This window comes from Canis lupus, chromosome 31 (assembly GCF_003254725.2).
Source record: "Canis lupus dingo isolate Sandy chromosome 31, ASM325472v2, whole genome shotgun sequence".
NCBI lineage: Eukaryota > Metazoa > Chordata > Mammalia > Carnivora > Canidae > Canis > Canis lupus.
In genome coordinates, this window is record NC_064273.1 from 12,295,518 (window position 1) to 12,318,069 (window position 22,552).

The 22,552-nt window shown below is 35.8% G+C and overlaps 1 protein-coding gene across 7 annotated transcripts in view; it reads right to left on the reverse strand.

Moving 5' to 3' along the window:
• The window catches only part of NRIP1 (nuclear receptor interacting protein 1), a 99,652-nt gene that overhangs the window by 19,476 nt on the left and 57,624 nt on the right, over positions 1 to 22,552 (reverse strand). The window contains exon 4 of one of the 7 annotated variants that reach the window (XM_049104510.1): positions 1,557 to 1,733. The exons of 4 other annotated variants lie outside the window; for them this stretch is intronic. The gene's annotated coding sequence lies outside the window, so the exon portion shown is untranslated. Of the gene's footprint in view, positions 1 to 1,556; positions 1,761 to 19,202; positions 19,352 to 22,552 lie in introns of those variants that run through there. 2 more of the 7 variants (XM_049104511.1, XM_035709356.2) reach the window with 2 other exon arrangements.

Below are 22,552 nucleotides of genomic sequence, written 5' to 3' on the forward strand. Positions count from 1 at the left end.
TTGGCCCAGGGCGCGATCCTGGAGACCCGGGATCGAATCCCACATCGGGCTCCCGGTGCATGGAGCCTGCTTCTCCCTCTGCCTGTGTCTCTGCCTCTCTCTCTCTCTCTCTCTGTATGTGACTATCATAAATAAATAAAAATTAAAAAAAAAAAAGATATAAAGTATAATGGAAAATGGTGCTTTCTTCTCCTGGGATTGTTTACAGTGTGTGTGTGTGTGTGTGTGTGTGTGTGTGTGTACACAACAGGGCATCCTTTGAGATTGGAGCATAAATCCTATTAAACTCAACTATGGTCTCCCCATCCCTAAAATAGATTTGACATACAGATACAAGCACAAGGTCAAGGTCACAGATCAGTAAGAAAGATTACCAACAGAACTGATGTAACAGCTGGCATTTGATCAAAGCTCCTGGGGTTTTTAGTACACTTACCAGATACTCTGCATTTACTCACAGGGTACACTCTGTTTTAAAAATGTTCCCCATCTTTGAAGATAAGATCTTCATGCACTTTTTGTTATGAAGCATATTCTTCTAAAAATGTTGCATTGATCACAGAACGTGAGAAACTTGTGTATGTGTATTTCAGAATTACAAGTTTTTATGTGTGTATATGTATGTGTATGCTTGCATGTTAATTTTTTGCTATTACTGATCTTTGCCATGACAACCTGAAATTAATTTAAATTGCAGGTCTCTGAATCATTCTATGCTCCCCCACACCTCTGTATCAGCTGAAGTGGAAATTAACTGTATATTCCTTGGTATCTTGGGACACTTCTTCCCAAATATACAGATTTAACTGCTAGAAATTGGTTCAACCAGGAAAATTTTAGAATGTATCCACTCTTCCATGATAACTTCCAAATTATAAGAAGAAAGTTTTGTTACTGACAACAGCAATAAAAGTGATTCTTAATGGAATATATTATTGAACAGTGCAATTATCTAACAAAACCATGCCTTTTGTTTTAGCTGTTCAAACAAGATATTGAATTGATCTTAAATTACATTTATGAACCAAAAGTTATGGGATGAATGTTCTTACTAAAAGTGTTCTGATTAAAAAAATTACCATTTTTAAGGATACATAATGCTGTTGGGGTAAATTACAATATAGTTTAGCTTTCCTTGTTAAATCAAGTATCACCTACTATAGCTTTATATAATTCGCAAATTAGGATATATGCACATGTAAATGTTCTCAATGATCAAATTTTCATTTTGCGAAATTATTTTTGGTAATTAAATAGGTTTAAATAAAAATACCAGAATTGTACTATCCTAGAAACACTGGGGTTTCTCCAAAAAGAAAAAAAAATATGTATCAAATTAAATACCACAAAAAAATGGAACTTCCTTTACCAGGCAGAAAAAGACTAGGTATTGTAAAATTACTAGTAATGGATACTAATTTGTATATAAAAATTTGATCACAGAAATCCATCAACATTTATTTTCTTTTAAAACAAATAGAGTTCCTTACATACTATTAAAGTCTATTTAGAGGAATCATTTATCAATTAATCAGTTAATCATTCAATCAACTAACATTCTTCATTACGCGCTGCCTGGGTGAAAGTGCTGCTTTGTTCTGAGTGATCCAGGAACTCTGACTCGATTTTCCTGAAATGGTAAACATCACAGTATCCTTCTTGCCTGTATTGGCCCAGAATACAAAGCTTTCCAGATTGAAGGTTGTAGTAAGCTCGAGGCAGAGAAACGTCACCTGGGCAGACAGACATAATGACGATATCTGTAAAGAGGAGACATCAATAACCTGACAGGGTCCCACCCCAGGGGATTAATAAACAAAAAACAAGAGTATGTACAATGTACCTGGAGAATTTTGGTCTTTAAATATTAAAGGGTAATATTAAAATGTGTTCTTCAATTGGGAAGATGAAGCTACTGGCATACCATCCATCAGTAGGCTATTTATTTAAATGGTTTCATTTTTATTGAAGAAATTGCCACCCATACTTTTCCCTGACCTGCCTTTTGCACGGCTGTGCACATAAGAAAATGTTTGCAGTAATAATCTCAGGGACTCCAGGCAGTAGCTGCCAACCTGAACCACAGCTTTGCTGCTACCCAGGTCTCTGGTCTGTTGGGTCTGTGCAGCAGGGACAGCTGCATCTGGCCCCTGCCTCGGCACCTGACACTCAGACACCGATATGGACCAAGTTGGGGGGCAGGGTAGTGAAGAGACTTTATAAGAGGCTCTTCAGAGCTGGAGAAGGAATGAGAAGGGCTCAGTAAGTAATAGAAGTCACAGCTTTTCTGACTTTACTTACTGGACCAGGGACGCCTGGGTGGCTCAGCAGTTAAGCGTCTCCCTTTAGCCCAGGGTATGATCCTGGAGTCCCGGGATTGGGTCCCACATCAGGCTCCCTGCATGGAGCCTGCTTCTCTCTCTGCCTATGCCTCTACCTCTCTGTGTGTGTGTCTCTCATGAATGAATGAATGAACGAATGAATGAATAAATAAATAAAATCTTAAAAAAAATACTCACTGGACCAAAAACATTTCAGAACAACTTTTGCTTTAGCATTGAAGATCCTTAAAAACAACCACTCCTATCTACCATCAACATTACTTCATAAAATTGAGACATTTTTACATTAAAAAATTATATACTCTAGCTTTAAAATCTCAATCTATCATGTATATCATTTTTTGATAGAATGATGATATGTGGAAAGGCACATACATGTCCACTAGTTTGATTACTTCTATGCTTAGTAGTTTAACTCTAACATCAATCAATGACTGAAATCCTTACATCAATTTTTCCTGTTTATATTTTGCTTTATTGTTTTTGTCCTTATCGTGCTTTCAAATGTAGTGTTTATATAAAATGAATAATTTGTTTTATATTTAAATTGTCATTACACATGAAGAGGACATAACAGTGGGAGCAAAGAACCTTCTGCTCCGTGCCCTTCCCTTCCCCCATTTACCCACACAGTCCCTACATCATCATCATTTGATGAAATATACCAGATATAAAAATGCATCATATAATGCATTTTTAAATAATACAATAAGCCCCATTTGCCTACAATCAGGCTAAAGGAATAAGACATCTCTTTTATTCTGTAAACCTCAGCTGAGGACCCACCCACCCCCCTTCCCTGGACAGCTTTCCCTGAACTCCACAGGGTGAGGATAGTTTTTCATTTCTAGGACTTCACAGCACTCAGTAGATCTTTCAATCATCTCCTTACAAAATTGTATTTTGGTTTATGTCTGGTCCTCAACTAGAGGTAAACAACTTTTAGGCAAGGATTACATCTTTGTCATCCCTATGTCCCAGCCCCTGGCAGAGGGAACATTCCCAGTAGAACATGCAACAAGTCAACCTCCTAGAGCCTGAGTCTGTAAAATGAGGGGTAGACTGTCATAATTCTAAGGTACTTTAAGATTTAAGATGATATGATAATGATATCTATAATGGTTGGTTTTGAGTTCAAGATATCATTTCCCCCTCCACTGTGAATATAATCACAAGATTAAAGAGTAATAAAGTATTTTATTCTATGCAGAAAGTTCTATGTTTGGAAGACCGTGTGACTAGTACCTGTTAGAAAAATACAATGTTTAAACATTTTAGAAATATATATCTATTTTTGGAAGATTTTAGTTTTCATAAGATCTGTATTTTCAACATGTTTTTCTTTAAAAAACAAAACAAAACGATCATAGTCATTGAATTTCCTTTAATTAGTGTCTCCCCAGTCAAGTTATAATATGCCAACAGTAACTATATCTAGAATGGGCAAATGTTTCAGAATACTGGTATCATAAAGCTTTCTTTTTTAATCATTTTTCCCCTCTCAAACTATACACTCTCTAGAAAACTGAATAAAACCTAGTTAACATTAAAGTATTACTCTGTTAAATTTTCATATGATAGAGATGTGTTAAGAAATGAAGTTAATACATTGAAAGATTTATTTCCAAAAACCGAACGAATCAAACTCATCCTAAAAAAACAGTTGTGATAACATGGGGAAAGAAAGGCTTTATGAATTAACCTTATATCAAGCACAACTGAGAAACTGTTTCTCTATGTCCACTATAAAAATCAATCACTGAAGTAGAAAATCATCAGGTAGTAAAGAACTTGAACACTTTAAATTATGTGATAAAGATTAAATCTAATTGGTCAAAGCTATTCTTAGGATAATCTTTTTCATTTGAAACTGAAGAGCTTTATGTGTGAGCTTTCATTATTGTATCTGGCTAAATAAAAACAATATTCTACCAAAGTGATTCAATTAGAGTATGTAAAAGTAATCAAATTATTTCTTGAAGACTTAAACCTGAAAAACCAAAAACCAATTCAATAAAAACAATTATACAAGCAGGTCTTGAATACTGATGCAAGAAGAGTCAACATGTCACTGCTGTCTTTTCTACTTTTCACCCTATCTGCACGGCGCTGTTAGTAGTGATATAAAATCAGGACATTCACTCCTCTGAACCATGCTGAAAGGGTAAACTTTAGGTCTCTTTTTGCTTCGTGGCATGCTATTACACCTAAATGTTTCTCAGGTGTGAGGAGGCTAAGAAGTCATGTAGGTCTAAAAGTATCTAAGTTTGATGCAGAATGGATAAGATTTTTGAAAAGCCAAATTTTCTAAAATGTACAATAAACCACTGTTTAATATATATTAAAAACAAAACATATCTGATTGTATCCCAAAAGCTTTTTACTATGTGTCTTAAAGATACTCAACTTTCTAATCAAATTTCCTTGTCATTCATTCTATAAATACATTTTTTTTTTTCCTGGCACTTTACTCACTTGGATTAATGGCTTCCTTTTAAAGCTAAAATGACAAACACCATAGTCTGCATAATACTGGGAAAAGAAATTCATAGAACTTGTATAAAATTGGTAGAGGAGCTAATTTTTAGAAAGATAAACTGTTTTTCCCATAACAACTCTACCACCAACTATCGTTTTCCTAACAGTATGTCTTGCAAATTGATTCTACAAACACAACAGGATTAGAATTTAAAGGTTAAGGGAGAAGTGAAAGGTGACCTGCCTAACCAATCACTCCATAGAATGCTTAAACTCCTTTATAACCTCTTTGCTAACTCTGGTTGTCTAGTTTTTTTCTGAAAACCTCTAGTGACCATGGACTGTGTCTTCCAAGGTGGTATCTTTTGGAATCAGCTCTGGGTTTAATTTCTAGCTCTTCCACTTACCAAATGGTTCTTACCAATTAGTTGGTAAACTGATCTTGAGCAAGTTAACTACTCTTCAAAGTTTTATTTATAAATGTGCAAAAACCTATGTCACAGAGCCTCTGTGAGGGGGTAAATGTGCCAATGTCCATATAGTGCTCAGCACAGTGCCCGGGCACAATGCAGGCACTCAGTCTAGGTTATCTATTATTTAGGAACTTGTTCCACATTTGAACAAGTGCAATGGTATAAACATTCTTTCCCTGCACTGGGCCTTAATCTGTCTCCTCTTAGTCTTATGGCTGGTCTTTTAGAGGCCTCAGACAACAAGGCTAATCCTTGAATTATCCTTCAAACATGAGAAAAGAGCTGCCATATTCCACTGACTAAATCTATCACCTTGTTAAGGTCTAGATAAGATAGTTAAATTCCACTGTTGACAGGAGTCTAACAAAGGACAAACAAAAGAAGATAAATGTTCTGGGGCTCTAGTCTGTGGTGGTTGCTACAAAGATGCAATTCTTTTTCTTTTTTTTTAAGATTTTATTTATTTATTTGCAAGAGAGAGACAGAGTGAGAGAGAAAGCATGAGTGGTAGGGCGGGGCAGAGGGAGAGGGAGAAGCACACTCCCTGATGAGCAGGGAGCCCAATGTGGGACTCGATCCCAGGACCTCCAGGATCATGACCTAAGCTCTAAACAGACACTTAACTGACTGAGCCATGCAGGCACCCCAAAGATGCAATTCTTTACAAATTCCTGGCTGGCCAAAGCAATGTATAAAAGGCTCCTGGGGGATGCCTTAAACAGGCCTTTAAGTAGCTCATCCAAACCTAAGTAGGGTTTTCTGTTCTAGCCCTTTCTATTAGTACGTAAAACTGCCACAGAGTACAGCAAAAGTGAATTTGGAAACATTTGGTATGGCAAATACTTTGTTATAGAACTCTGAAAACTTTGGGTTACTTTTGCTACTCCAAAATCTAGTCTCTACTGTCCTAAGTCTCCTGTTTTTATTAGAAAGTCCACAAAGCACAGTGGTTCAGAGAACAGTGTGTGGATTCCTGACTCTTTAATTCATTAGTAGGTGACTCTGGTCATCACCTATCCTTCCTGGGGCTCAGTTTCTTTAGCTGGAAGACAGGAATCATATTACCTACCTCATAAAGCTGCTGTCGGGTTCCCAACGTTCATAAAGCTGTTGTCTTAAATGAAATATGTACGTAAAACACTTAATATAACATCTGCTATCTTCTAAGCACCTGATAAATGTTAACTATTCTATCAGTCATGGCCATAGCACCAGACTTTTGCAAAAAAATTAAAATAAATAAAAAATAATATATTTTTTTCTCTTCATTTGCCAGTCACCACACATAAAGCTTCATGAGAATTTGAATTTCTTTTGTAATCCTGTGCCTGATAGATTAGAGCCACTCAAAATGATCTGTTGAATGCTTTAACATAATCCCTGGATATCCTGGAAAACTAAAAAACAAAACAAAAAAACCCCAAAACTTTTGATCTGTAAAATAATTTAATAACCTAGCTAATTAATTCTTTAATTTTGTAATATTTTGTAAGACATGTTTCCATAAACCAGAGTAATTTTAGGTACAAAGGATACCTATTATTTCTTTCTTCCCTAGACCTTTTTCTTAAAGAATCTGTTCCCAGTCCATTAAGCCACAAGGAAATGTGGGAATGTTGGGAACCTAACTAAACTGGATCAATACATTTCTTCTTGTGGGATCAGAAATTCAATGAAATGGAAAAACCTTCATTTTAGGTTGCCTTAATGAGGCTACATCACACAGATGACAATGCTGAGGAGTCAGTATGCTGAAAGAAAGGAATGAAGTATGCATATACAGAAAAGCAAAGATGAGGAAAGCAAAAGGAAGAAAGAAAAGACAGTCAGGAGTGGCTGAATGGTTTTCCAGTTTCAAGGAGGTACAATGCACTCTTATCACTGAGTTCCTAACCTACTTCATGTCTCGAAAAAATCCACCATACATGAGCTTTGTGGAGTGAGCCTCTGTCCTGTGCAATCACAGCATCCTTATAATAATACTATACAAGACAAACTGTACTTTTTTATTGATAGTCTTATTTTTTTTTTTTTTATGTTTTTATGATAGTCACAGAGAGAGAGAGAGAGAGAGAGAGAGGCAGAGACAACAGGCAGAGGGAGAAGCAGGCTCCATGCACCGGGAGCCTGATGTGGGATTCGATCCTGGGTCTCCAGGATCGCGCCCTGGGCCAAAGGCAGGCGCTAAACCGCTACGCCACCCAGGGATCCCTATTGATAGTCTTAAAGGCTTCTGCAAATATCAACACTCTCCCTTACTTTTCCTACAGTGTCTCCACCTCATACATGGTCTAAAAGCAACACGTACCTCCGGTTTTCAAATGGGGAAATCTAATGACACGAAGAGGTAAATAAGTTGTCCAAGGTCATACTTAGAGTTTGTAGGGGCAGAGCTGATAACAGAATTTCAAATTTCTTATTCCCAGGAGCTTGAACTAACCAATAAACCAGCTGCCTCCCTTGACGGAACTAAAGTATGCCAATTATCCAAACTGTGTAGGAAACATTGACCAAAACAGGGGTTAATTGGACATTGGTTGTTTTAATTCCATAATCAGCTCTTTCCCTGAGCTACCCTGGGAGTGAATAACATATCTTTTGCAGGAATGGGAAAGAGGCCAGCACAGGCCATCTGGCTGAACATGTCCTTTCGTCAACTTATCCTGCAGCTGTGTGAAACTTACTGATGTTGAAGAACTTTACAGTTTAATTTATCATTTTCCCTCTATTAAATTTGAAAGTAGATAAATCTTTATTTTCATATTAGCCAAACAGTTTAACTGACTCTGAGGTTATTGAATCTACATGAACTTATATATGCTGTGGGTATGCATGCACATGTGTGGGCAAAGGGGACTGAAACTGCCTGACGTTAAGAATGACTTCTCATATTCAGAATGAGAGCAATTCATTTAAAAAATGGCCACTAGAAAAGAAATAAGGACTCACTGTTCTTTTTACAGGAAAAGTAAGACAGAATATTGATCTTTCTCTCAATCAGGAAAAAAGGGAACCATGAAAGAGCACAGGTAGCCTATTTCCCTGTCCATGTTCCTGAGTTCTATTTTGTAATTTTGTTAGGATGACAACAAATCTGGACTACTAAACTCAAGAGCAGTTCCTAAGACCTCAGAGTCAGATTCATATCTATCCAGTGGGTTCAAATCAGGATATTAGCACCGCTAGCCTAAGGCAATAGTCAAGAGTTGCTTAAGCCTGTTATTTTTTTTCTCTCGTTTCTTCCTTCTTGTGTCCTCCACCTCTTTCCACCTCGCTCTTCTTTTTTCTACCTGTTAATTCTCAAGCCTTAAATTATTCTACGTGTTTTACTCATCAGTGCTGCTGATACTCAGAAGTACAGAGGTTCCTGGTATTGATGGAAAAGTCCCATTCTCTATGCTGGCAATGGTATACAGGAGTGGGAACAGGATGGGTTATTAATAGTTACTAATGCAGGCAGGAATACCGAATTGTGGCTCAGACTATGGTTGACCAAGCCCTAGATGATGAGCCTTAAACAAGGTTTAAGGTCTTGAGAATGAATGTTTGAAAAATAAGGCAAGCTTAGAGGGAATGTCTTTACCCAGTCAGTATACAATCTGGGTATTTTCTCTTAATTTGAAGGGTAAGGGTCCATGCCAGGGAACTACAGTAGGAATCAGACAAGAAGTGATAAAATCTTAAGGGAGACACTTATATTCAAGCTATATGTGTGAGTGGATGTGGAAAACGAATTCCTAAAGTAGAACCAAGCACTAAGGGTGGGTAGATGGGTTATGGTGAAATTCACAAGCAAATAAAGACCAGATGGTTCTTACTCAGAGGGCTAGATAGCAAAATATTAGATAAGGGGATCTGGATTCAGCTAACCTCTACCATTTCTAGAAAAATATACCCCTATTTCTAATAGGAAATGGGTATGGCATCTAATGGTGAGCAGCATCATACAGGTATCGTGTCTGCAGTCAAACTTCATTAGTGAAGTTGGGTGGGAAGCAGGGTGACCCGGGGTCAAGCAAGTCCAGGATGTACCTAAGAGCTCCAGATGCTTCTCTTGTTTCATTTCCTGCTGTCAACTATTGTATTTCCACCTGTCTCCACTTCTAATAAACTTTGGTGGTTCCAGATCCGAGATTATAGCCTTGGGCAAAATGTTTTGATAATAACTGCCCAAAGATGGAGTCAGAAATAACAGTTATTCCATGGTAGGATAAATAAGACAAGAGGCAGAAGGTTCTACTGTGACAGTTCTCCAAATACTTCTGACTAAATTCCTTCCTGCACATCATGTAAATGCTTCTTCCTATTAATAGGACCAGGGCAGGATCAAAAGAGGAAGACAATGAATTTGGCCATCTGGACCAATTCCTGGAACTCTGGGACTACAAGAGATACTGAAGGAAAAAGAAAAAGTGACCTTGTGTTATTATCTCTTTGTGCCTCACTTTACTCATTTAAAAGCAGAAGGCTCAACAAGATCCTCTTTAAGATTCTATCGCATCTCCCCAGGCTCTAGTTATTTTAGCTTCCTATTTTAAAGTCCTCCTTGAGAATGTTCTTAGTACAGCTAAGACTAATCATTCTGCCTTTCTTTCTCTTCTCCATCTCTTAGAACTGATGCTCCTTTCAGGGAGTAAGTATGTATTTCCACTCTAAATGGAATAAAATGCCTTCTTTCATCTTCCTCGTTACTCACAAAAGAGAGACTTTTTATAAGTGTCACTCCAATTTTTTTGCAGTTGTGCTTTAGAGATAATTATCATGGCTATCAAAAGGAAATAAAAATACCTGCATAAATGATATCACATTTTCAAAAAGTGACTAGAATGCAAAATTAATATACTCTTCTATGCGTACCATAATCAGAGGAAACATGCTACCCACTGCTCCTTTTACTTTCCCCACAACATACTCTAGAGTCCAGGCATGTGCAAAGATTCGCCAAAAATATTCCCAGAATTAAAGTGCAAGAAACTCTAAATATTGTCTGTTTATATCTGAGATGGTAAGGAACCTCATCCAGGATTCTTTTCCTTTAAGAATTTTTCCTCCTCTCCCCTACCTGCCCCAGTTTCTCGGACAAGTGTTTTCTCCCCTATCCTGAATGTCTTACTAATTCAGCTTCAGGGAGTATAGTGGTTTATGATATACTCACAGAAATGGCTGATAAGATTCTGTATTCATTTACATAAAAGGATACCATTCAAAGTTTTAGAAGAAAAGACTTAGTGTTTTCAAAAAAAAAAAGTCTAACTGCAAACATGGGTTTGCTATAAAATAGTTGCCATGGTTGACCTGCTGAGTACCGTGTCCTGTCACCCTCTCAAAAGGTGTGTTCCTGTATGTTCACTACAGGAATACTCTCTAAAAGAGTGACACAAAGTGGGGAGACTCCTTCAATATAGTAAAAACATATATAGGGTACTGAAAAAAGTCCCCACATTTAATAATATTTTTGTTCTAAATATATTACTCAATGGCATAAACATTATGAAGTAAAACTGGTTGGAACACATGTTCAGAATAAAAAGGGCTCCATGGAGTTGTGTATAACTGGCAAAATGAAAGAACAAAATTATACATTAAAACCTGAATACTGGGACAAAACAAATGGCCCGGAATTTCTACTTTTAACTACACAATCAAGAAAAATGGTCATCAGATAGTTGATACTAGTCAAATCTTAGTACAATTATGACTAAAAAGGCTTAAAAATGATTCAACCTCCTTAAAACCTTTAAATTTGGTTTTTAGTTACTAAAAAAGATTGTCAACAGGAAGAACACTTCTACAATTGTAGAAGATAACTTCTGTATTTTGCATTGTTAATTATTTATACCTTTGTGTGATCTGCGATGGGCCAGGGGACAAAAGAGGGTTGGAAGTAACCAACGAAAATGGAGACCAGTAACAACAAAAAGTCAGGACCGAGAGGCTAGACTCCAGAAACTATTTTACTGTAGTGGCTACTCATAGGGTTAGACACCACTCCAATCCTACCAGATTTAATGTCAATAATTTAAAATGAAGAAAGCCTAAGAGTCAGATTTTCCATAGTTCACTTCAGAAAGAGCTTCTTTTACACCTTCAAACAATTTGTATAATAAAAAATTCCTCCCAGCTTTCATTTATAAAACATACTGTGAGCTTCACAAACAGTAGTACTGGGGCTCATCCACTAGCTCTGCAACTCCAGATAAATCTGTCCAAGCTTCAGTTTAATATGTAGGATACCAGCTTACCTAAAGGGACAGTTGTGTAGACTGAATAACATATATATAACATACAACACAGCAAGTCCTTAAGAAATGTTAATTTTCTTCTTTGTGCTACTTATTTCTCTAGAAGATACTACTGATAATTTACTGATTGTTTTAATATAATTTTATATCAATTAGGCAAAACCTATCCTTTCCAAAATCAAATAGTATAATGGAAACTAAAGTAGAAGTGCTATATTGCAAATGTTTTGGATACTCAAGTATTTTCAACACCCTTTTATATAATATCAGTAGCTAACTAATAGAATATCTAACAGAATCTGAAATCTAAAGTTGAACCATATAATAGGTATTTTACTGTGACGTGGTACATTAAGTTACAGCACATTGCTTAGTCATAGTATTGGGACTATTGATTCCACTACCCTATTGTTTATAAGGCCCCCCATTAAAAGCAAACTGCTAATTTTTTATGCTATACAAGGAGAACTTAAGTGTTACCTGATTCCGCCCCCCCCTTATTTTCATTTAATTAAAGGAAATAAAACCATTAGTTTACTGAAAAGTATCAGCTTGTCAGTGATAACACTGGATCAGCTTTAATCCGGTTAAGAAATGTGATTTTTAAAAACTTAATGTTTAAATGACCTTTCTTTTTACAGTGAAAAATACTATTGACAGTGTCAATGTTCCATAGCAGGGATATTGGGAAGTTAATTGGTTCAGTATACCTAAAAAAGTCGATAATATATCGAAGCTAAGAATTTGGACTTTGAATTTTAACTCAGATATTAACTTTTCTGAGATCCTGGGAATAATGTGACCTATCTAAGAAGGCTGTAAAAAGGATTTAATGACATAAAACATGCAAAGTACATAGTATTGTGGCTGGTATCCTCTAAGTACACATAAATGGAAGCAGATTCTATAGTAAGCTGTATTTTTCCCTCTAAAGCAAAATAAAAAAACAAACAAAAAAAAAACAATTAAAAAAAACCCACCAAAACTATGTTGACATGGCTTACATTTTCTCAGTACTATGGAAAACAATCCAAAACCTGTACCACCACAGAATAGCATGACAGTAAAAAGCTAAAGTTATGAATCATTCCAATGTTATATAAATTAAATAGTGGTACTACAAATACAGCTTTCAAGCCAAATAAAACAAATGACAAATGTAACTCACATTCATGTACACAAATGCACAAGTATACTGCATAAAAGGAACACTCAGATAAGAGGAAATCACAACACGTATCTGAATGATCTGAGTTTTGCCCAGTTTGTCACTTACTATCCTAATAACCTTGGCAGCCTACTTAATTACGCTAAATCTCAAGTTTCTTCATGCACAAGAGAAGGAGAATAAGCTCTACCAAGAGAATAGTTGGGAGGATTAAGGCTGTACAGTATGATGAAGCTTCTTAAATTTAAGAACCAAGGTTCCCAGAAAGGTAGCTGTACAGACCTGCAGGACCCATGATGTCAACAGCTTCCATCAAATCATCAAGTAATTACTTGAACCCCAAAGTATTAAGAAATGTTTTAGGTTTGTCAAAACTCTTAAAAATGTTTAAAGTCATACATGATTACATGATTTGAGGTATTACTATTTTCCATGAATTACAGTGCTCTGGAAAGCTGATAGAGATTTAATTTTATAAGAATTTTAATATTTCATGAACATGGAGGAAAGAAAATTCTTATACATGTAAAACTAAACCAGTGCCTACATCCATACCTTAAGAAATTCCATCAGTAAGACTGAGAAACTCCTTAATGATTACAAGACTTTTTTTTACATAACATTATCTGACAGCTGTTGTGATAACTAGTTTAGCTGTGTGTGTATGTGTACTACTGTACTAGCTTCCTAATTGGCCCCCCTCCAATACATTCTCCACATTGTAGCCAATGATCTTTGTGAAAGGTAAATCCCCTTGGCTAAAAACCCATAATGGTTTCCTATTTCACTTCGAATAAAGTCTTAATTCCTCTGTGGTCCACAAGGCCCTGTATAATCTGGCTCCAGTGAATCTAACCAATTTTATCTCAAGTCATTTAGTCCCTTACTCATTATACTCTACTAAGCTGCTGCCCAACAGAAATACAATGAGAACCGAAAATGTAATTTAAAATTTTCTAGTAGCCATATTTTTAAAAAGTTAAAAAAAAGTAAAACTAATTTGAATATATTTTATTTAACCCAATATATCCAAAATATTGTGATCTCAATATAAAGTTCTTAAGATATTTTACATTCTTTCCATCACACCAAGTTTTCTAAATTAGGGTATATTTCACAGTTAGAGCCCATTTCAATTCAGAGAAAGCTTGTGTGGCTCATAGCTACTAAACTAGACAGCACCATTTAAGCTACAAAGACTTCCTTCAGTGCCACAATGGACAATTTTTTTCTAGCCCTCTAGCCACTGTATGTGAGATTCCCTGTTCCTAGAAGGCTCTTCCTCTGACTAGCTCCTTTGTCTCTTTCCCCGACTTGGCCTAAATGTCACCTCCTTTCCCATAAACCTTTCCCAATGGCTTTATTCGCTAGCAAAGCACTCAGGAGAGCACAACTGTCTTGGGTTTTCTCTCCTTCTGTGTTTTGTTTTTGTTTTTGTTTTTTGCTTGCTTACTTCTCCTTGCTTTTTAAATACTTGTTTAATACCTATCTTCTACCACTATGTTGTAATTATTGCATCATAAAGATGAGGATTAGTTTTATTCTGTTGCCACAAATATGTCTGAGGCAATTGAATTTTGGCTAAATAAGTGGATATCTATATATATTCTTAGTTTCTTTCTGAACACAGAACTTTGATACTGAAAGAAACTTGCAGCATAAGAAATACATATACAATCACTTAAATTTATCACTTAAGCCAAGTAAAGACATTTAAAAGATATAACTTTAAGAAATCCTTTGATTTTGTGCTTTTCCAAAGATCAAAAGAAATAACTTCTTTTAAAATTATAAGTACTACCCAATGAAAAAGTTAAATTTTAAACTCAGATCAATCATGAAGTATTTCTAATATTCCTCTTTTCTGTGCCTTCTGCATAAGTATTGTGTTAACTGCAATTTATTTGGCATTCACATTTGTACACTTAGATCACCTCAGTCCTTGAAAGAAATACAAAAGTCTATAATTGCTAAGTAATTTCTATACTAAAGGGAGAAATGAAGGGTGTGTAAACTACAAGTGTCACTGGAAGAAAACTAAACTTTTTAGCTAAGATTTAAACAAATTAAACTTTATTTCCTTTAGCTTCTCATTTTCCATATTATTTACTATATTTTATTTTTTTAAGATTTTATTTATTTATTCATGAGAGAGACAAAGAGAGAGGCAGAGACAGGCGAGGGAGAAGCAGGTTCCCTGCAGGGAGCCTGATGTGTGACTTGATCCCAGGACTCTGGCATCATGACCTGAGCCAAAGGCAGATACTCAACCACTGAACCATCCAGGCATCCCTATTTACTCTATTTTTAAACTGAGATCCATTATTTACTTACGCTTTTACACTGTTATATGGAAAGGTGGTCGTGAAAATTATGCAGTTTTTATACATATTTTAAGATATTTCATACAAAAAAAATCACATAACTGACGTAGTATGTACTTTTGAGAGGGAATGATATTAAAATTACATGCTCTTTTTTTTAATGTTGAAATCTGAAACTAAATTGACAGTTAAAAAAATTGGAATAAGAGTTTATATGTAGCTTTAATATACCGCATATAAAAGAAAGACAGTATCATTCATTTTGAAATATCCAAAAATTCTATTGCATCATATTATGGTTACCCAGTCAAGTCCTCTATTAACAATAGTAGCATAAAGAATACATTTGCACAGGACATAGCTGTCTTACATTGGGACACACAAACCCCTATACACAAAAAATTCTCAAAAACATATATATAATGGTCCAGGCACTATACATGTGTCCTTTCATTTAATCTTCATAATAACCTCAGAAGGTAGATATATAACAATGCCCATTTTGAAGATGGGCAAACTGAGGTTTAGAGATGTTAAATAGTTTGCCTGTAAACTTTGCTATTGTTGAATCAAAGAGGTAAGAGTGGAGATTTTTTTTTTTCCCCACTAATAGGACAGAAAGGCTTAGAAACAGTTTACTGCAATTCCTATGACTTGCAAGCTTTATATAAACTTGAATTTGGAGCATGAGACAGCCCAAGTCCCCAAACCACACCTCCAACATCCACTAGTTTCCCACTGTTTCCATGTTTGGTCAATTTGGTTTCCTGTCCGTTCTCTAGTTCCTCCTTCATTTCTCTGCTAGAAATAAAATGAGGTTATGAATCTCAGCCCAAGTAGATGAAGGGGAGTCTACTTTTGTCAAGCATGGATTTTTGGATAGACTTTCTCATTCTTTAACTTGGATATTCATCTGACGTGTACTGCTGTGATCTATCTGCAAACCCCAACTCCATCCTCAGGAGTCTAATTTTTCCAAGAACAATTAGAATATTTCTCAAATTTGGCAGTTCAGCACTTAATTATGCTTCAAGGAGGCCATGCCTGGCTAGTATCCCCCACCTTGGAGGTTCGTACTATCCAGCAAGACTCTCTGTTAGCTATTCTCTTTCTCTGCTCAGCTGTTATTACACTATTAAGGGAAACACTGCCATAAAATATTAAATATCAATAGGCTATAATGTGTTTATTTGTAATTGTACCAGTCACAGATTTATTATAATATAGACTTTACATTTTTACATGAAGATTTTTCCTTAGTTTTTATCTATTTTTATTTTATTTTAAAGATTTTATTTATTCATGAAAGACAGACAGTGAGGCAGAGACATAGGCAGAGGGAGAAGCAGTCTTCTTGAGGGGAGCTCGATGTGGGACTCGATCCTGGAACTCTAGGACCACACCCTGAGCCAAAGGCAGACTCTCAACTGCTGAGCTATCCATGCGTCCCTTCTTAGTTTTTAGTGTCTTTTTTAATGATACTCAATATTTTCTCACTCTTTCTGGTATATTCTGGGTCCACATTCATGGAGAACAAGTCACAATTGTTGTGTGTGTATAAAATGATGTATCAGTTCACTTTAATTTACAACCTACTTGGATGTGAATTAAATTTTGTTGTGGCTATAAGATTTTACACTTGTTAACGGATTTCTAAGGTTCCTATCACTCAAAAACCCTGGTCCAAACCTCGCTAATAGACACCAAATAATAAAAACATCTGCTCATTAACTGAGCTTAGAGAATTGTCACCCACATATTTAAAGTTGTCTTCATTAATGACTTTCATTTCATGGCCTAAATTAATGGTCATGATAACACGCTAAACATTTGTCTTCTCCATATGTTTCATGTACCTAGGTATCAAGGTATCAAGATTAGACTTAAGTTAACATGCAGTTTTCTTGGATGTTCAAAGTAATTTGTTGATATTGATTAATAAGCATAATGTACCTAGATTCACAACATGAATCTAAATAAGAAATGGATTTCATAGCTTTAAAAAATTTGGCATCATAGATCAGTACATGAGGGAAAAAGATGGAGTCAATCTGAAGTGAAGAACTCTAAGTGTGTTTGTATATCCTTGTCCAGTGTTCAGAGGAATAACAATGTAAAAGCAGTCACTTGAATGACTCTGCCCGTAAGACAATTCTATAAACATGGCCCCTAGGTTGGTTCTAAAACAATGAATCTCTATTTTTTTGACTCACAGAATACTTTCAGAAAAGAAGCTGAGGCTAAGGACTTACTATAGTCAGCAGAGCAAAAACTGAAACTGTAAATAGACAAGAGAGAAAACACAAAGTGTGTGTGTTGGTTGGTGAGGTGATTGGTTGAACATTTTTTATTCATTTGACCAAGAAATAGTTACTGAGTAGTTATTATGGGCCAGGTACAATAGGAATTGTGGGTACTTTGGTAAACAAAAAACAACCTTCCAGTCCACCAAAAGAAGAAGAAGAATGACAATAATAGGAAAAGAAAACATAAATATCAATTTATTTTATTTGGTATTCCCTTCTCTATCTTCCCATTCTGAGTTGGCTGAACATTATATATATCCATGCCATGCATTTCTTTTGATACGGTGAAAGATAACAAAATTTTCAAAGTTTGTAAAGTACTTACAAAACTAAAAAACTAAAATTAAAGCTAGAAAAAGTTTAAAACATGTTTTATTCTGGAAAATATTCTGGTTCTTAGTTCTATGGCTTATTTTTCCTCTACATTAACTCAATTTACATTCTTTCAATAAGAAAAAAACTACAAAACTAGGTATATAAGAATGTAGTAGTAATCATTTTGATGGCTTATGTTCAACTGAAAACCTATCTAATAGCCTTAATTTTGCCATCAAGTTTAAAAGTTCTTTGAAAACATCCCATCCCTTTATGGATACTATGACCTTAAATTTTAATCACATCAAGATTTGGTATATTTGTTATTTAACAAGTGCTTAAAAATGTTTCTCCATTCACCCATCTTCTATGAAAGTATCTGAGAGCAAGTCTAGACCGATGTCTATGACCTTTGATTTCACTGATCTTCTGTATCAGGATGTTTTTGTGATATTAAAATTAGTATATGCAAAACAATTACACATTTACTAATTTTTTTAACAATTACACATTTAAATGGAAGTGAAATGTCATCTGAAAACTGTAAAGCTATATACTAATTTCAGGAATGGAAAAGTAAACAATGGAAAACAACTTTAATTCCATCAGTGAGCTATTCTGCTTCTTCTCTTTCCTAAATCAAGGTTCTGATTATAATCGGAGGATCAGGATGGAGACATAGGAGGCAAAGGGCACTTGCAGTTCACATGTGGCAAGAGGCTGGGACAAGAAGAATTTCTCCTATCCCTTTCACAGTGCAGATTTATATGTAACCTGAAAAGTACAGCCACAACATCTCAGGAATGCCTGAAAATGGCAAGGGGTAAAATCCTAATCACAGATACTTCAACCATTTTATGAAATATTTAATTTGTTACAAGCAATCCCAAATTTTACACTACAAGTATCTGACATTCACAAACTGGAAAAAAAAAAAACCTACAAAAAATGTTTCAATTCCCCATGACAGAATCAAACAGTACAATGTTTGTACAAATGAATGAAATTAGTAAAAGAATAAAGTAAATAACATATTTCTTAATTTACTTAATATAGTTGAAGGTGGCACAGTGGCTACCGTGTTTTTTTTTTAAAGGAAAACCTCTTTTCTTATTCTCTGCACCACATTATGTAGGACCTTTAACAGTGTAATATACTGAAAAATAATTAAAAAATCATTTCCTAAACCAACTAGGTCCTCCATGACTTCTCCCATTCATTTTGTGGTTAAAATCTTATAATATTAGCTTGAATTTCATCTCTGCCTGACACGTTTCAAGCAGTGAAGCAGATTAGTGCCTCAGAACACTTTATAGGGTTTCGTTATCAATCAGGTTATGTTCCTAGTGACGCTTTCAACACAATTATCTTATTCGAATGAACTCTCATGGATTGAAGTAAACAATGCTGTAGCCCACTGCTCTTGTATACTTTACATTCATTTATTTCCTTTTTCTTTACTTAGACTTAAAGCACGTGCCATAGAAAGAGCGCATGTTAAATATTCCTGGAGTGTCACAATATGTAATACAATAAAACAGATTACAACCCTACCTTTCTTTCACAGCAGTGGTGCCAAGCACAGGTACACCGGAGCAATCAATTTGTTCTGCAGACAGTAAGGCTTTCATAGAATACTAATGTAAGATCTCTTTTCTTTCTCCTTTGCCTTGACTCCCCAATGCCCGGGTCCCGACCAATACTAGGAGGAGGGCGGTATGTCTTCTGCTGAGATAACCACAACTACTAATCAAGTCTACGTGTACAAGGGCACAGGATTAAACCTCCACCAAGCTTGAGTCAGGGTTTGAGAGCAGCTAACACATGCACAGCACGGTCAAAATTAAACACACACACACACACACACACACACACACAGACACCCATGCACATGCCATGAAAATACAGATGTGTCTACTTCGGTGAACTAATTCATCACACTTTACCATGATAGATTTTTTTATTTCAGGAGCATAAAATTACCTCCTGTTGGACTGGGGGCTTAGATCCACAGTAACCAACAATAATTATTTTTTTCCATAAATGAGAATCATGATCAGTATTCTCTGCATTACACTGTTCAGATTTTTAAACATGGCATTTTTCTAAATTGGACTATCCAATACAATTTACATGGACTTCTACTTTCAAGTACTAACATAGGGTTAATGGACTCAGCAAAGATTCTTAAGATTTTGCACTTAAAAAAGTAATATAATAGCTCACGTCCACTTCTTCAAGAAAAGCATGTGCATTACCAATAGTGAAAAGATATCCAAAAGATTTTCATTTATTTTAAAGTTTTTATACTAAGTGTAGCCCCACGCTACTTAAAAAAAAATTTCAGGTCTCAAAATTATTTAAAAAACATTTTTAACACTTTATAATTATGGTAGCATACTGATAACTTTGATGTCATAAATCCAAAATCCAGAGGTTCCTCTCTACAAAGCATTTTTACTTGGCTTATTTCTTCTTTTATCCCAAACGTGAAAAGGTATGCCAATCATTGAGTAGGGTGATGACAGAAGTTGTTAAATATTTTTTAACAACACATATTAACCTCATTTTGATTTGCCTGCCTTAATTTTCAAATAACTCCTAAAAAGTCCTAATGGTCAAGGGGCTGCAAACTAAGCAACAGTTAAGGACAAAACACTCTAGATAATCAAAGAAACTTAACAGGAGGCTTCCTAAACCAGTTCTATTTTCATGTACACAAATGCTTTAACACTGCTATAAAAACATGGGTCTTACTCTGCACTCTTCTCTTAAAAAAAATGCAGCAGGAACAATTAAGAAATACTAGGGCCTTCAATGAAGTATTGCAATAATGTTTAATCGATACTGATGCATTTGTCCTTGACACACTGACCATGTCATCAGGCTACTGTCATGTGATATCATGTCATTTCCCCACCTGGCTCATGACCTTGCCCTCTAAATGACCTAAAGCTTCCCTCAAGTAGCAGGAGGCCCCTCCCCGCTGTCTCAGCAAGGTCGAATGGGTCAGCGTGTCCTCATCTATAATCCACCACCATTTGTCAGCAGGGAGGCTGGAGGAGGCAGGCTTGCTACAAGGGGAGAATGCCCAATTAGGCAGCTGTCACACAAAGCATAGGCTGCAAAATTATCCCCTGTCAAAAGAAAGAGCAGCTGCGGGTGCCAATTACAGCAACCTTTCAACCCTTTAGGTACTGGAAACTACACAGAAGTAAATGAAGAACAATTAGTGATAACAAATCGATGAATTAGGACAGTGAATTAGAAATTACTAGCAGGTGAGCCTGGGTCATATATGACATAAGGGCATACCAGACTCCAGGCAAGGGCAGGGATGCACACAATCACACTAACCATTTTCTTGCATATAGATTTTCCCTCTGGCATTTTCTTCTTACAAACCCAAAACCCTTTAAAATACCCATAACCTAGAAGTATACATACCTTTTCACTTTTCATGGAAGATACCCAAATAAATTGTTTCTGGACTAGAAGGAAATCTTTCAGAACAGTAGGTCTATAGTTAATTCTAAATCATTCTCCTTACACAATCTATCATGCTATGTCCTCAAACTTAAATTTAAGCGTGGCCCACAAAATCTAAAATATCAATTTAAATAATCACACTTAAAATATTATCCATCTTCATCAAGTACTTGCCCTGATGCTACTTTAATCACACTCACGGGGAACTGTCTCCAAGAAAGCAACTGGGTATGAATTCTAAGACAACTGTGATGTTAATATCATCACGCTGACGTTACATTTCTCTACATGGTGTGATTCTGTGGATAAAGAAATAACTGCAATGTGTGCTTCTGTGTATGATACATATTTTAAAAATCAATTATAAGTTACTCAGGTTACTCTGCTCCTACTGAGGTGATATGCATCAAGTCTCAAGCATAGAAAGCCAATTCACCTGGACTCTTTCCAACGAATGTCTTTGGTAGTTAGCACTGGGAGGCAACAACAGAGGAACAAAATAGGCAAAGGAGCCCCATAAAGGAGAGGGAATCTAATATGGCTTAGTGTTTGTGGACATGGTTTCACTGTGCCTTTAAAAAGTTATGTATGATCAGAAACAACTTTCTTAAAGACCACTTTAAACCAACATGACTTTTTTTTTTCCTTAGGAAAAAGCATGTACCATCCTATACTGATTCTTTGAGAGTTGAGAAACCTGGATGATCTGCGCTACAATTTCTAAAGAAGCAGGGATAAACTGCTCAATGAGAATTCTAAATCACAAATGGGCAAAAAAGAGGGAGACAAGGTGAGGCAATAAAAAGCCCTTCGCTCATCCCCTCCAACATATTATAAATAAATCACAGTTGCCAGAAGGAAAAGTTCATAATTCCTAGCTCCTAAATCAAGTCATTTGATAACATTTCCATGAGAGAACTGTCGGCAGAAAACTTCTCCATTAAAAGTTTATCCAAGAATTTGATTCATAAATTATGTTTCACCCTGTTAAAAAAAAGGGGGGGGGCACTTACACATTTCCTTTAGTTTAGAATGCCACCTTCTAAAGTCAAACCGAAGGATTCAGAGAAAGAAATGGCAAGGAGACCGGAATGAAGGAGTTAATGCCTTTAAAATTCAGCTTCCATCATACATGGGTGACTATCTCTTTAAATAATTTAAATCCTCTCCATCAACTACAAAGCTGTTTTGAAGCCATTTAGCTTTGTTCTTTACATGTGTTCTAATTAAGAAATGACCTTGTCATCACACACACCATAAATCCGGGATTATTTCCTACAGCAAAAAATTCACAGAGTCCCCCCAAAAAAGAAAAAGCAGGGGGGAAAAAAGACTTCTTCCTCAGTTCCTTACTAAAGGAAGTTGTTGGTTGGCTAAACGCTGAAGCAGTTTCACCGCATAATTTTTTTTGTTGT